Source organism: Triticum urartu, chromosome 5A (genome assembly GCF_056163025.1).
Source record: "Triticum urartu cultivar PI428250 chromosome 5A, HENAU_Tu73, whole genome shotgun sequence".
Taxonomy (NCBI): Eukaryota; Viridiplantae; Streptophyta; class Magnoliopsida; order Poales; family Poaceae; genus Triticum; species Triticum urartu.
The window spans coordinates 483,006,910-483,022,951 of NC_141877.1; positions in this window are offsets into that span (position 1 = coordinate 483,006,910).

A 16,042-nucleotide genomic window follows, 5' to 3' on the forward strand; every position below is an offset into this window, starting at 1 on the left:
GAGACAAACTAGGGGGCTTTGCTGGCGTCCGGACCGCTGCCACGTCTGCTCCTGACCACCCTGGCTCACAAAACCCCCTCCCTCTCCCACGCGCGCTTCCCGCCTGAAACGGTTAGCGCCACTCCAGAGCGTCAGTGCTGCATTCATGCCCAGCCAAAGGGAACATGACCTCTCATTGGCACCGGCATTGAAGCAGCGCACTGGCCCAGAGAGCGCCGGCCACGCCGCTTCCCAGTTCATGCGGTTGCTCTGCGTTCAAGCGACACCACAGTTGGTCGTCGGTCTGCTGCCTATATTAATGACACACGGTTGCCGAGGAACCCACTCCGGCACTACCCGCCCGTCCATCAGCCACCCACCAATGCTATTCGCATGCTATATAAACTGCAACCCCAGCCATAGCCGCAGTCATCGTCTTCGGTCCCTCTCTTCTCTTAACACCACTCCCACCATGGCCTCCTCACGCTCCAAAGCTCTCTGGGACAGACTGTTGCCGGAGCAGAAGAAGGAGATGGCTGCCACTACTGCCGGAGGCCGACAATGTCCCAATGGAGGACGTGGTCGTGGATGAGCCGGAGCCACCCTCCTCCCCGGCACATTCTCCCCTGTGCATTGTGATACATCTCCAACGTATCTATAATTTTTGATTGTTTCATGCTATTATATTATCAATCATGGATGTTTTCTATGCATTTATATGCTATTTATATCATTTTTTGCTACTAACCTATTAACCTAGTGCCCAGTGCCAGTTCTAGTTTTTTTGCTTGTTTTTGACTTTTCAGAAAATAGTACCAAACGAAATCCAAATGCGAAGAAACTTTACGATGATTTTTTTTTGGACTAGAAGGGACCCTAGAAGGTTCACGAGGAAGCCAAAAGAGCTACACGAGAGCCACGCGGCGCGCTGATACGTCTCCAACGTATCTATAATTTTTGATTGCTCCATGCTATATTATCTACTGTTTTGGATGTTTATGGATATACACTTTTATATCATTTTCGGGACTAACCTATTAACCCAGAGCCTAGTGCCAGTTTCTATTTTTACCCTGTTTTAGGGTTTCAAAGAAAAGGAAAATCGAACGGAGTCCAATTGACCTGACACTTCATGGAACTCATTTTTGGAAGGAAAGAAGCCCAGAAGACTTGGAGTGCACGCCAGGGGATCTTCGAGGAGGCCACGAGGTAGGGGGCGCGCCCACCCCCCTAGAGCGCGCCCTCCACCCTCGTGGGCCCCTCGTGGGCCCCCTGACGTACTTCTTCCGCCTATATATCTCCATATACCCTAAAAACATCGAAGAGCACAATAGATCGGGAGTTCCGCCACCAGAAGCCTCCGTAGGCACCAAAAACCAATCTAGACCCGTTCCGGCACACTGCCGGAGGGGGAATCCCTCTCCGGTGGCCATCTTCATCATCCCGGTGCTCTCCATGACGAGGAGGGAGTAGTTCTCCCTCGTGGCCGAGGGTATGTACCAGTAGCTATGTGTTTGATCTCTCTCTCTCTCTCTCTCGTGTTCTTGAGGTGGTACGATCTTGATGTATCGCGAGCTTTGCTATCATAGTTGGATCTTATGATGTTTTCTCCCCCCTCTACTCTCTTGTAATGGATTGAGTTTCCCCTTTGAAGTAATCTTATTGGATTGAGTCTTTAAAGCTTTGAGAACACTTGATGTATGTCTTGCCGTGCGTATCCGTGGTGACAATGGGATACCACGTGATTCACTTGATGTATGTTTTGGTGATCAACTTGTGGGTTCCGCCCATGAACCTATGCATAGGGGTTGGCACACGTTTTCGTCGTGATTCTCCGGTAGAAGCTTTGGGGCACTCTTTGAGGTTCTATGTGTTGGTTGAATAGATGAATCTGAGATTGTGTGACGCATATCGTATAATCATACCCACGGATACTTGAGGTGACATTGGAGTATCTAGGTGACATTAGGGTTTTGGTTGATGTGTGTCTTAAGGTGTTATTCTAGTACGAACTCTAGGGCTGTTTGTGACACTTATAGGAATAGCCCAACGGATTGATTGGAAAGAATAACTTTAAGGTGGTTTCGTACCCTACCATAATCTCTTCGTTTGTTCTCCACTATTAGTGACTTTGGAGTGACTCTTTGTTACATGTTGACGGATAGTTATGTGATCCAATTATGTTATTATTGTTGAGGGAACTTGCACTAGTGAAAGTATGAACCCTAGATCTTGTTTCCTAGCATTGCAATACCGTTTGTGCTCACTTTTATCATTAGTTACCTTGCTGTTTTTATATTTTCAGATTACAAATACTCATATCTACTATCCATATACCACTTGTATCACCATCTCTTCGCCGAACTAGTGCACCTATACAATTTACCATTGTATTGGGTGTGTTGGGGACACAAGAGACTCTTTGTTATTTGGTTGTAGGGTTGCTTGAGAGAGAACATCTTCATCCTACGCCTCCTACGAATTGATAAACCTTAGGTCATCCACTTGAGGGAAATTTGCTACTGTCCTACAAACCTCTGCACTTGGAGGCCCAACAACATCTACAAGAAGAAGGTTGTGTAGTAGACATCAAGCTCTTTCTGGTGCCATTGCTGGGGAGGTGAGTGCTTGAAGGTATATCTTTAGATCTTGCAATCGAGTCTTTTAGTTTCTTGTTTTATCACTTGTTTAGTTTATAAAAGAAAACTACAAAAAAAATGGAATTGAGTTTGTCTCATACGCTTCATCTTTTTAATATCTTTCGTGAGTATGATGGAAAGGAAAATTGTGCTACAGTGTTAGAAGAAGAATGCATTAAAATGTTTGGCACTAAATCTTTGAATGATGAGCATGATTGCAATGTTGATAGTACGAATTCCTTGAATATCTATGATGCTAATGATATGCAAAGCCACAAGCTTGGGGAAGCTATGTTTGATGAAGATGATATTTTTTGTCCCCCAAGTTTTGATGAGCAAATTTATTATGATGAAAGCATGCCTCCTATCTATGATGATTATTGTGATGACACGTATGCTTTAAAGAATAATAATAACAATGAACCTTGTCATCTTGATCTTAATTTTCAATCACATGATAGTTATTTTGTTGAGTTTGCTCCCACTATTATTCATGAGAAGAATTTTGCTTATGTGGAGAGTAGTAAATTTTCTATGCTTGTAGATCATGAAAAGAATGCTTTAAGTGCTGGTTATATTGTTGAATTAATTCATGATGCTACTGAAAATTATTATGAGGGAGGAATATATGCTTGTAGGAATTGCAATAATATCAAGTTTCCTCTCTATGTGCTTAAAGTTTCGAAGTTATGCTTATTTTGCCCTCCTATGCTAGTTGATTATTGTTACCATAAGTTGTTTGCTCACAAAATCCCTATGCATAGGAAGTATGTTAGACTTAAATGTGATAGTCATATTCTTCATGATGCTCTCTTTATGTTACAATTCTTATCTTTTATGTGAGCATCATTGAAATCATCATGCCTAGCCAGGGGCGTTAAACAATAGCGCTTGTTGGGAGGCAACCCAACTTTATTTTTATTCCTTGCCTTTTGTTCCTGTTTAGTAATAAATAATTCATCTAGCCTCTGTTTAGATGTGGTTTTATGCTTTTAATTAGTGTTTGTGCCAAGTAGAACCTTTGGGAAGACTTGGGGAGAGTCTTGTTGATCATGCTGTAAAAAACAGAAATTTTAGCGCTCACGAGAATTGCTGCCAGTTTTTATTGGGGAGTGCTATCGAGTTAATTCTTTTAGCAGATGATTAATAGATAAATTCCTCACGTCCAGAAATTTATTTGAGAATTTTATGAGTTCCAGAAGTATACGCTTGATCCAGATTACTACAGACTGTTCTGTTTTTGACAAATTCTGTTTCTCATGTGTTGTTTGCTTATTTTAATGAATCTATGGCTAGTAAAAGAGTTTATAAGCGATAGAGAAGTTGGAATATGGTAGGTTTAACACCAATATAAATAAAGAATGAGTTCATTACAGTACCTTGAAGTGGTGATTTATTTTCTTATACTAACGGAGCTTAGCTCGTTAGTATAAGAAAATAAATCACCACGTCGCATCGAGGTCTTGAATCATTTCGACCCATCGAGTTTGCCTTAGGTTGAGATTAGGCTGAGTGAAGATGTACTTGAGACTCTTGTGATCAGTGAAAATGTCCACTTTTCTTCCTAGTAGAAGATGTCTCCAAGTCAACAAAGCATGCACAACTGCCGCCAACTCGAGATCATGAGTGGGGTAGTTCTTCTCATTAGGCTTCAACTGGCGAGATGTATAAGCAACCACTTTCTTCTCTTGCATCAATACTGCGCCAAGACCTTGGAGAGAGGCATCACAAAAGACCTCGTACGGCTTGGATTCATCAGGCGGAGTCAGAACTGGAGCAGTGATCAATTTCTCTTTCAAAGTGTTGAAAGCAATATCACACTCCGGAGACCAAACGTACTTGACGTGCTTCTGAAGAAGATTTGAGAGAGGCTTCGCAATCTTGGAAAAGTTTTCAACGAATCTTCGGCAATAGCTTGCGAGACCGAGAAAACTGCGGAGTTGCTTCACATTCTGAGGAGGTTCCCAATTCACAATTGCGGATACCTTCTCGGGATTCACGGAAATGCCCTTGGCAGAGATGATATGACCAAGATAAAGAACCTCATCGAGCCAAAATTCACACTTGGAGAACTTGGCATAGAACTGATGTTCCCTGAGCTTATCAAGAACCAAACGCAAGTGCTTGGCATGATCTTCCTTGTTCTTCGAGAAAACCAGAATGTCGTTGAGATAGACCAAAACGAAGTCATTGGTGTAGGCGTTGAAGATGAAATTCATCATGCGAGAGAACGTCGGAGGAGCGTTGGCGAGGCCAAAAGACATGACCGTGTATTCATATGAACCAAAGCTTGTTCTGAATGCTGTCTTGGGAATATCTTCTTCACGAATGCGAATCTGGTGATAACCCATACGGAGATCAAGCTTGGAGAATACTTGGGCACCTTTGAGTTGTTCGAACAGCTCATTGATGTTGGGAAGTGGGTATTTGTTCTTGATGGTTTTCTTGTTCACTGGACGGTAATCAACACAAAGTCGGTCCGTTCCATCCTTCTTCTTCACAAAAGAACACCACAACCCCACGGAGAAGTACTAGGCCGGATGAGACCCAATCTTTCTTGCTCATCGAGTTGCTTCTTCAGCTCCTTTAACTCTTCAGGTCCGAGCTTGTAAGGATGTTTGCACACAGGTTCCGTGCCAGGTTCAAGTTCAATAACGAATTCAACTGGCCGGTGCGGAGGCATTCCTGGGAGCTCTTCTGGAAAGACGTCTTGATATTCGCAAACGACAGGAATTTGAGAGATGGCATCCAATTCACCCTTCTCATTGAGAGAAAACAGACGGATGGTATTATCCCGAGCGGCAAAGACAATTACATCCTCAGACGAATGAGTCAATTGAATCTGCCTGGCTGCACAATCAAGATGTGCCTTGTGCTTAGAAAGCCAATCCATCCCGAGAATAAGATCAATATCCGAGTTACCAAGCACCATAGGAGAAGAAAGAAACTTGTAGTCACCCAATGTGATAGAAACATCCGGAGCCATCATTTTGGTGTTCATGAACAAACCCGGAGAAGAAACCGCTATCGGCTTAGGCAAATCAATAGTATGAACATCATGCATGGATGCAAAAGGCTTCGACAAAAATGATAAAGATGCACCAGTGTCAAAAAGAACTCTTGCGGGAATGTCATTAACAGGAAGGTTACCCATGATCACATCTGGTGATTCCTCTGCCTGAGCTGCATTCAGCAAGTTGACCTTGGCGGACTTGGGGTTATGCTTGACCACAGCTGTACTTGCCGATCTGACAGGAGGAGGAGGAGGAAGACGCCTCTGGTTGAAACACTTGTTGGCATAGTGACCCTTCTGTTGGCACTTGTTGCACGTGACCTCTGAAAGCAGACGGTGATACGGAGCACTCGATCTTGGAGGTTGAGACGAAGTCTTGTTCTGAAAGCCAGGGTTGGGTGGGTGGGAAGAACCACTGTCACCTTTGCTCTTCTGCTGATACGGCTGACGGAACGGAGGAGGAGGAAGCCAAAACTTCTGCTGCTTGGCCACTTGAGTAGAGGAAGAAGGAGTAACATCTCTGACTCGCTTCCTGGAAGTATCACACCTCAACTGAGCAGCCTCTTGCTTCAGTGCCATGTTGTAGAACTCATCGTATCTCAAGGGCTCGAAGAGGACAAGAGCGAGCTGAATATCTTCTCTGAGACCACCCCTGAACTGGTATATCATGCTCTTCTCATCAGGCACGTCCTGCTTGGCAAAGCGGGCAAGCTTCTGGAACAATTTGTTGTAGTCATAGACAGACAAAGAGCCTTGCTTCAGATTGCGGAATTCCTCACGCTTGCTTTCAACCACGCTCTGCGGAATGTGATGAGCTCGGAAATCTCGACGGAAATCATCCCAAGTGATAACACGTCCACCTCTGGAATCCTTGTACTGCTGGAACCATTCTGCAGCTTGATCTTTGAGTTGGAAGGAAGCGAACTTCACAAAGTCCTCAGGCCTGACGTTACTGCACTCGAAATGCTTACACAGATCCACAAGCCAATCGTCAGCATCGGTTGCCTCAACACAATTGCTGAAAGTCTTTGGCCCGTTAGCAAGGAACTGGTTGAGTGTAGCAAAGTGACTCTGATTGCTGCCTTGATTCCCTTGACTGCCTTGATTGCGCTCTTGGAGAATTTGCATGATCAGCTGAGTGTTTGCATTGGTTGCGGCCATCACAGCTTGCCATGCCTCTGGAGGAGGTGGAGGCGGTGGCGGATCTTGATTCTGGTTCTGACTGGTGCTCTTAGCGGGAGCCATCCTGAAGAGGTTGACCAACGTTAGCACATAGACAGATAATATTGAAGCTGAATCCAACGGAATGAAAATTGCAACATATAGTCTTCACATCCGAACAAAATGAACGAATGCATTCCTCTTCAAATGGTCACATATCCATAAATTGAGAAGCCACGTAGAATTAAAGTAGAGAAATAAATCAACAAGGTACGGATCAAGAACGAATAATCGGTAAGAAATCCCAATCTCAAACCAATATCCGTGGAAGAAGAACTAGAGCTACTAGAATTCCCACATATGAAACTCCCGAACTTTTCCGGTTATGCAATCAGGTGTTGGGGATACAGGGGAAGCATAATATCTCACCCAAACTAGCAAATCCTACATCCAGCTGTATCCATCCTTCAACACATAACCAAGAAAACTTCGGAAACCATCTACCTCAACCTTCGAAAAGCATCCGTTATACAAGTTATGGCGATACTCCCGAACTCCCGCCCCAGTACTGGGTGGCGTCGAGGTTATCTCACCAACGAACTGCATAAAAGAGATTTTCGATGTCGGCGAACATAACTCAAGTATTCCAGAATTGCAACGATAAAATTATGATGACAACACCTCAGAGTTCAACTCCCCGGGACACTTACACTAAACCCCTAACAGGAGGCACCAAGACAATGTTCTCATCATAAGCCATCGGAACAAATCCAAGATACTCGCGTGATCCTAAAATTTTTTTTAGTGAAATTTGAGAAGAGAAGAGTCAAAACTCTACGTCAGGATGCCTTACCAGAGCGATGAGGAGACTGGGAAGTAAAAAGAATTCCTAACTCTCCGATATATAATTCCTAAATGACTTAAATTTTTTTTCTAGACACAACTCGGCTGCTAAAAACGATCAAGCAATGGGGCTCCTAAGGTCGGGGAAGGCTCTGATTACCAACTTGTAACACCCTCGATGCGGCTATAGCTCCCACGTGTCGAGGCACGACTTAGAGACATAACCGCATTGAAAGCAATGTCGCAAGTCAGGCAATCATTACAACATCCCATGTAATACATAATAAGAGGGGGAGAAACATAGTTGGCTTACACTCGCCACGTCACATCAGAGTACATAAATAACATCCATCAAACAATCACTCATGGCCCGACTACGGCGCCAAAATGGAAAAGAACCCAACATGCGACAAGGCCCTGAATCGAACCCCAACTAGGCACCACTACTGATCATCAGGAAAGGAAACATAATAATGCTGAGAGTCCTCGTAGAACTCCCACTTGAGCTCGTACTCGTCACCTGGAGCGAAATCACCTGGACCTGCATCTGGAATTATAGTATCTGTGAGCCACAGGGACTCAGCAATCTCACACCCTCGCGATCAAAACTATTTAAGCTTGTAGGAAGGATAAGGCAAGAATATGTGGAGCTGCAGCCAGTGACTAGCATATATGGTGGCTATCTTATACGCAAAAGAGAGCGAGAAGAGGAGGCAAAGCACGAGCGAGAATCTAGAGGAACAACCTGCGCAAGCATTACTCCAACACCGGGTCCACTTTCCGGACTCCGCCGAGAAGATGCCATCACGGCAACACACTCAGTTGATTCATTTTAATTAATTAAGGTTCAAGTTATCTACAACCGGACATTAACTAATTCCCATCTGCCCATAACCGCGGGCACAGCTTTCGAAAGTTCAATCCCTGCAGGGAGTCCCAACTTAGCCCATGACAAGCTCTCACGGTCAACGAAGGAATAGACCTCCACCCGAGACACACCGATCAGACTCGGTAACCCGGTACAACAAGACAATTCGACAGGTTAAAACAAGACCAGCAACACCGCCCGAATGTGCCGACAAATCCCGATAGGAGCTGCACATATCTCTTTCTCAGGGCACACTCAGATGAGCAAGACGACGGGTAAGCCAGCCCAGAGTTGCCCCTGGTAGCCTCGGACATCGCTCGGTGGGACCAACACTCAGAGGAGCACTGGCCCGGGGGGTTAAAATAAGATGACCCTTGAGTCTGCAGAACCCAAGGAAAGAAAAGGCTAGGTGGAAAATGGTAAGACCAATGTTGGGCATTGCTGGAAAAGCTTTAATCAAGGCGAACTATCAAGGGGTTCCCATTATAACCCAACCGCGTAAGGAACGCAAAATCCGGGAACATAACACCGATATGACAGAAACTAGGGCGGCAAGAGTGGAACAAAACACTAGGCGAGAGGCCGAGCCTTCCACCCTTTACCAAGTATATAGATGCATTAAGATAACATAGCAATATAATGATATCCCCAACAAGTAAATAAAAGATGTTCCAACAAGGAACGGCCTCCAAACTTCACCTGCAACTAGCAACGCTATAAGAGGGCTGAGCAAAGCGGTAACATAGCCAATCAACGGTTTGCTAGGACATGGTGGGTTAGAGGTTGACATGGCAATTGGGAGGCTGACAAGCAAAAGGTAGGCATCGTAGCATTGGCATAGCAAGAGCGAGCAAACTAGCCTAGCAAAGATAGTAGTGATTTCGAGGGTATGATCATCTTGCCTGCACAGTTGTCAGAGTTGATTGGATCCTCACCAGCAAACTCAACGGGATCCTCGGTAGCGAACTCGTCTCCCGGCTCTACCCAACAAGACAAACAAGCAACAAGGATACAATCAACCACGTGCAATACCAAGCAATACGATGAAAGGAAGATATGCTATGCGGGATGCGATGCGGGATGCAAAATGCAAGATATGACAGGAAATGCATGATCCTGGCCTCAACTTGGAAAACCAAGTGTGCCACTGGATAGAGGGGATGAAATCGCTTGAAAACGATATAAAGATCATCGGAATCGGAGCTACGGTTTGGAAATGGCAAGCGTTTTAAGATATGACACCGGTCTGCGATTTACAGCAAGTAGGCATCTAAATTCAACAAAATGAACATGCTACAGCCACCAAACATGACAACAAAATACATGGCAGGGATGCACACAAGATTCTTAACAAAAGACTACCACTGAGCCACGGCCAATTCATCCATTATGAGGTTCAAACAAGCATGGCAAAAACGCAAATGCAAAACAGATTCCAGACTTAGTGAAATTAACACTAGTCTGAAATTTCAGATCACGAAGCCCTCTTCGGAGCAGAAAAACAACATGATACATGACCTGATCATGACAAGTAATAACATGGAATGGAGCTACTCAACAATCTTAACAAAAGACCCAAAGTGACCTGGGGCCAAAAGGGTTCACAAAATATATTAACGGGCACACGAACATGGCTAAAACAACATCAGTTTTCAGACTTAGTGAAAACTGAGACATGCTGAAATATAACTCACGAAGGCATGTAAACGAGCTCGATGCACTCACCATGGTGCAAGTCATGGCAAGGCAGGCATACATGCATTAAGAAGGCACAAAATGCTAGCTAGACATGGCAAGATCAATGGCATAGCATGCACGGATCAACTACAACAACGCCGGCAAAATCGCAAACGAGTTGACGATCTGCCCAGATTCACCACGAAGCAAAAGTAGAGCTCGATTGACTCAAGTTATGGTGCTCCAAAATTGCAGAAAAAGACATGGATAGATAGAGCATAACATGATTAACAAAACTCCTTTACTGATCATCCTCAAAAGAGGCACGGATCACTAGGAAACAAGCTGAACATATGGCATCATGAACTAAATAATCCCAGACTTAGTGAAAATCACTAAGTCCCTGAAAACAGATTTACCGGGTGCCTCACTTTGCAAGCTTGCACAAGTCACCACACACATCCTAAAAATGCATGGGTTTCACCTCTGGAAAGAAGACAAAATGCTTAACAAAACATATGAAGGACTTACAGGCATAGCATGCACACAATAATCATGGCAAAAATGACAAAAGTCTAAGATGAACTAGCAGATTTGACAATTAACTCACGAAGCCTCCTTCTAACAACATTTTGGGCATCAATATGAGCTCAAATGAAAATGATGCAATGGAATAAAATGATGTACTCGTCGAGACGAACATTTTGATATACTATATGTCCAAAACGGAGCTACGGATGCGAAGTTACGGGCGGTCAAAGTAGGCATAAAAAATTAGGGTTCGGGGGAGAGAAGTCAACCGGATCTAGATCTGGAAACACTGTTCACGGGCACTATTCACCGACGCGGAAACCGAGGACGCCGGCGAGCTCGACGTCGCCGGAGATGGAGAAGAGGCCGGGGTGGACCGGCCGGCGTGGAGGCGGCGGGGCGTGGCCGGCTCGGGCGGCGGCGAGCGCTGGGGAGGCGGCGAGGCGTCGGGCGGAGGAGGAGGCGAGCTCCGGCGCCGGCGTCGATGGCGCGGTGGTGGCGCGGGCTCCCGGAGCCGTGGAAGACGGGCGGCACGGCGGCGGCTGGGACTGGCCCGGAGAGGCGCAGGAGCGGGCCCGCGGGAGCGGCTGGCGGGGAAGTGGTCCGCCCGCCACGTGGCGGCGAGGGATTGGCGGCGGAGAAATGTCCGGCCGGGTCGGACGTGTCCGGCTCGGCGCGGAGATGTTTTTTTTTAAAAACTAGGGTTTCGAGGGGGAGGAGAGATCCGAAAATGGAGGGGGCTATTTATAGGCATAAGTAGAGCTAGGAGAGTCCAAATGAGGTCCGGTTTTCAGCCACGCGATCGTGATCGAACGCTCTAGGACATGGAGCAAAGTTTGGTGGGTTTTGGGCCAAATTGGAGGGGTGTTGGGCTGCAACACACGAGGCCTTTTCAGTCCCTCGGTTAACCGTTGGAGTATCAAACAAAGTCCAAATGGTACGAAACTTGACAGGCGGTCTACCGGTAGTAAACCAAGGCCGCTTGGCAAGTCTCGGTCCAATCCAAAAATGTTTAATCCCCACACATGAAAGAAAGCTAGAAATGACCACCGGAGGAGAACGAAGCGCCGGAATGCAAAACGGACAACGGGGAAAATGCTCGAATGCATGAGACGAACACGTATGCAAATGCAATGCACATGATGACATGATATGAGATGCATGAAAACGAAAACAACACACGGAGACAAAGACCCGAACCCGAGAAATAAATATAACTTAATGCCGGAAACGGCAAGAGTTGGAGTACAAATTGGGAAAGTTACATCCGGGGTGTTACAGCTATCGAGTTAATTCTTTTAGCAGATGATTAATAGATAAATTCCTCACGTCCAGAAATTTATTTGAGAATTTTATGAGTTCCAGAAGTATACGCTTGATCCAGATTACTACAGACTGTTCTGTTTTTGACAGATTCTGTTTCTCATGTGTTGTTTGCTTATTTTAATGAATCTATGGCTAGTAAAAGAGTTTATAAGCGATAGAGAAGTTGGAATATGGTAGGTTTAAAACCAATATAAATAAAGAATGAGTTCATTACAGTACCTTGAAGTGGTGATTTATTTTCTTATACTAACGGAGCTTACGAGTTTTCTGTTAAGTTTTGTGTTGTGAAGTTTTCAAGTTTTGGGTGAAGATTCAATGGACTATGGAATAAGGAGTGGAAAGAGCCTAGCTTGGGGATTCCCAATGCACCCCAAGGTAATATGCAAGGATAGCCAAGAGCCAAAGCTTGGGGATGCCCCGGAAGGCATCCCCTCTTTCGTCTTCGTTCATCGGTAACTTTACTTGGAGCTATATTTTTATTCACCACATGATATGTGTTTTGCTTGGAGTGTCAATTTATTTTGTTAATATTTTCTTACTGTTATTTATAACTATGTTTTGCATCTTTTATTTCAATAAAAGTGGCATTGATAGCCTTTACTATGCCTATTTTAGAAATCCACATGTTGCTGTTTGAAAACAGAAAGTTTACCGCTGTTGCAATAATTCCCTAGAAAATTCAGAATGTGATAAAATGTTGAAACCTTTTGCATATTAAGATATGATAAATTTACTACAGTGGGAATTTTATTTCATAATTTTTGGAGGTAGGGAAGTATGGATGTTGCTGCATTCTTTACAGACTGTCCTGTTAAGCAGATTGCTGTTATGTTTGCATTGTTTGCATATGTTTGCTTCTTTAATGATTCTATTTGAGGATAGGACTATTAAATATGCAGAGACATTTAGTTTGAAATATTGAATAATAATTTTAGTGATTTTCTACAGTAGAGTATGATAAGGTTTTTGCAATGGTTTATACTAACTTATCTCACGAGTCCTTGTTGAGTTTTGTGTGGATGAAGCTTTTGAGATTTAGGGTGACCGTGATATGAGAGGAATTAAGGAGACACAAAAGCTCAAGATTGGGGATTCCCAAGGCATCCCAAGATAATATTCCAAGAGGTCTCAAGCATCTAAGCTTGGGGATGCCCCGGTTGGCATACCACCTTTCTTCTTCAACAACTATCGGTTAGTTTCGGTTGATCCTAAGTTTTTGCTTCTTCACATGATGTTTGACATTCTTAGAATGTCATTTTATTTTGCTTTGCTTGCTGTTTGAATAGAATACGAAGATCTGAAATTATTAAATGTTAGAGAGTCTTCACATAGTTGCATAATTATTTGACTGCTCATTGATCTTCACTTATATCTTTCGGAGTAGTTTGTCATTTGCTCTAGTGCTTCACTTATATCTTTTAGAGCACGGTGGTAGTTTTATTTTGAAGAAATAGATGAACTATCATGCTTCACTTAGAATATTTTTGAGAGTCTTAAATAGCATGGTAATTTGCTTAAAATCCTAATATGCTAGGCATTCGAGATTAGTAAAATTTTCTTATGAGTGTTTTGAATACTAAGAGAAGTTTGATGCTTGATGATAGTTTTGAGAAATGGAGGTAATAATATCAATGTCATGCTAGTTGAGTAGTTGTGAATTTTAGAAATACTTGTGTTGAAGTTTGCAAGTCCCGTAGCATGCACGTATGGTAAACATTATGTAACAAATTTGAAACATGAGGTGTTATTTGATTGTCGTCCTTATGAGTGGCGGTCGGGGACGAGCAATGGTCTTTTCCTACCAATCTATACCCCTAGGAGCATGCGCGTAGTGCCGAGGTTTTTGATGACTTGTAGATTTTTGCAATAAGTATGTGAGTTCTTTATGACTAATGTTGAGTCCATGGATTATACGCACTCTTACACTTCCATCATTGCTAGCCTCTTCGGTACCGTGCATTGCCCTTTCTCACATTGAGAGTTGGTGCAAACTTCGCCGGTGCATCCAAACCCCGTGATATGATACACTCTATCACACATAAACCTCCTTATATCTTCCTGAAAACAGCCACCATACCTACCTATTATGGCATTTCCATAGCCATTCCGAGATATATTGCCATGCAACTTTCCACCATTCCGTTTATCATGACACATTCATCATTGTCATATTGCTTAGCATGATCATGTAGTTGACATAGTATTTGTGGAAAAGCCACCATTCATAATTCTTTCATACATGTCACTCTTGGTTCATTGCATATCCCGGTACACTGCCGGAGGCATTCATATAGAGTCATCTTTGTTCTAGTATCGAGTTGTAATCATTGAGTTGTAAATAAATAGAAGTGTGATGATCATCATTATTAGAGCATTGTCCCAAGTGAGGAATATAAAAAAGAGAGGAAAGGCCATAAAAAAGAGAAGGCCCAAAAAAGAGAAAGGCCATAAAAAAGAGAAGGCCCAAAAATATGAGAGAAAAAGAGAGAAGAGACAATGTTACTATCCTTTTCCACACTTGTGCTTCAAAGTAGCACCATAATCCTCATGATAGAGAGTCTCTTGTTTTGTCACTTTCATATACTAGTGGAAATTTTTCATTATAGAACTTGGCTTGTATATTCCAACAATGGGCCTCCTCAAGTGCCCTAGGTCTTCGTGAGCAAGCAAGTTGGATGCACACCCACTTAGTTTCTTTTGTTGATCTTTCATACATTTATAGCTCTAGTGCATCCGTTGCATGGAAATCCCTACTCCTTGCATTAACATCAATTGGTGGGCATCTCCATAGCCCATTGATTAGCCTCGTTGATGTGAGACTTCCTCCTTTTTTTGTATTCTCCACATAACCCCCTCATTATATTCTATTCCACCCATAGTGCTATGTCCATGGCTCGCGCTCATATATTGCATGAAAGTTTATAGGTTTGAGATTACTAAAGTATGAAACAATTGCTTGGCTTGTCATCGGGGTTGTGCATGATGAGAGCATTCTTGTGTGATGAAAATGGAGCTTGACTAAACTATATGATTTTGTAGGGATGAACTTTCTTTGGCCATGTTATTTTGAGAGGACATAATTTCTTAGTTAGTATGCTTGAAGTATTACCATTTTTATGTCAATATGAACTTTTGTCTTGAATCTTTCAGATCTGAATATTCATGCCACAATTAAGAAGAATTATATTGAAATTATGCCAAGTAGCACTCTGCATCAAAAATTTTGTTTTTATCATTTACCTACTCGAGGACGAGCAGGAATTAAGCTTGGGGATGCTGATACATCTCCAACGTATCTATAATTTTTGATTGCTCCATGCTATATTATCTACTGTTTTGGATGTTTATGGGCTTTATTATACACTTTTATATCATTTTTGGGACTAACCTATTAACCCAGAGCCCAGTGCCAGTTTCTGTTTTTACCCTGTTTTAGGGTTTCGAAGAAAAGGAAAATCAAACAGAGTCCAGTTGACCTGAAACTTCACGGAACTCATTTTTGGAAGGAAAGAAGCCCAGAAGACTTGGAGTGCACGTCAGGGGATCTTCGAGGAGGCCACGAGGTAGGGGGCGCACCCTCCACCCTCGTGGGCCCCTTGTGGCCCCCCTGACGTACTTCTTTCGCCTATATATCTCCATATACCCTAAAAACATCGAAGAGCACAATAGGTCGGGAGTTCCACCGCCAGAAGCCTCCGTAGCCACCAAAAACCAATTTAGACCCGTTCCGGGACCCTGCCGGAGGGGGAATCCCTCTTCGGTGGCCATCTTCATCATCCCGGTGCTCTCCATGACGGGGAGGGAGTAGTTCTCCCTCGGGGCTGAGGGTATGTACCAATAGCTATGTGTTTGATCTCTCTCTCTCTCTTTCTCTCGTGTTCTTGAGGTGGTACGATCTTGATGTATCGCGAGCTTTGCTATTATAGTTGGATCTTATGATGTTTTCTCCCCCCTCTACTCTCTTGTAATGGATTGAGTTTCCCCTTTGAAGTAATCTTATCGGAT